The sequence below is a fragment of the Echinops telfairi genome, unplaced genomic scaffold, assembly GCF_000313985.2.
Source record: "Echinops telfairi isolate 266 unplaced genomic scaffold, ASM31398v2 ScPeMD7_14;HRSCAF=57, whole genome shotgun sequence".
Classification (NCBI taxonomy): domain Eukaryota; kingdom Metazoa; phylum Chordata; class Mammalia; order Afrosoricida; family Tenrecidae; genus Echinops; species Echinops telfairi.
In genome coordinates, this window is record NW_022103911.1 from 1,472,914 (window position 1) to 1,474,176 (window position 1,263).

The window sequence follows — 1,263 nt, forward strand, 5'->3', positions numbered from 1 at the left end:
AAAACATCCCAACCCACTGTCATTGAGTTGATTCTGACTCATAGTGACTACTACACAGAGTAGAACTGTCTCTTTGCGTTTATAGGGCTGTAAATCTTCTCCAGAAGCAAATTGCCACATCTTTCTCCCTCAGAACAGCTGGTGGGTTCGAACCATTGACCTTGGGGTGAGAAGCCCAACTCACTGCATCAGTAGTGGGTGCCACATCTTTCTTCTTGGAGTACTGGTGGGTTTGAACCACAAACCTTTTAGTTAGCAATTGAGCACTTAACCAATGCACCACCAAGGATCCTTCTTTATTAACCCATTTTAATTCTATGTATCACTTATTATCTATTGTTTTTCTTATTGTCCATTACTTGACTCATTTGTTGACTCATATACATTCATTTATTGTGTGCTCTCACCCAAACATTATCATTAAAGAATGTTAGTGAGATTTAGACTTGGACTGCATCGTATTTTGTAGATTGCTTTGGTAATATTGACATTTTCACAATATTAAGTCTTCCTAGCCATGAACTTTCAATTGATACAGATTTCTTATAGTGTTTCATAATTTCTTTGTATAAAATGTTTTCTTCCCTACATAGATCTATTCTTAATTATTTTCTTGTTTTGAGGGTTAGGGCTATTATAAATGGCATTGTTTTCTTGACTTCTTTTTCAGCATTCTCTGATTTACTACAGAGCAGAGTTTTCTAAATTTATTTGGCCTACCACCCCATTTTCAGAAAAAAAAATTGCTCAACACTCCTCCTTAGCAATTAAAAACTTTTTTACTATAGCCCATAATTCGGGATGAAGTATAGCTATTGTTCCAGGTATGTGTCTTAATTAATGTTCCCTCTTTTACTTCTCTAGGTTCTAATACCCATTGCAATGGCTACACAGAACTGACAGACAAAAATCACCATTAAAGGATTTATTAAGAAAGTTAACAGGTTTGAAATACCAGTGAGAAATGCTCAGGATAAAATTGTTTATCAGGATATGATACAAAGTTATTTCGGGTCTGCTAATAAAGGCTCAAATGGGGCATACCACTCTACTGAAAGCCTCAACCTGAAGGTATTCAACTCAAGTTCAGTGGATCAACAAACCCAGCTCCCTGAACTCAGTGCCCAGAATCACCCCACGCCAGCAAGATTCAGCCCAAAGGCACTTTGTTCTTCGTCTGTGGCTCAGCAGCCCAGCTTCCCCAGTTAAGTGCCAAAAGGCACTCACAAGGCAGCCTCCTGGTCCAAAGCACTCCGAGTTACT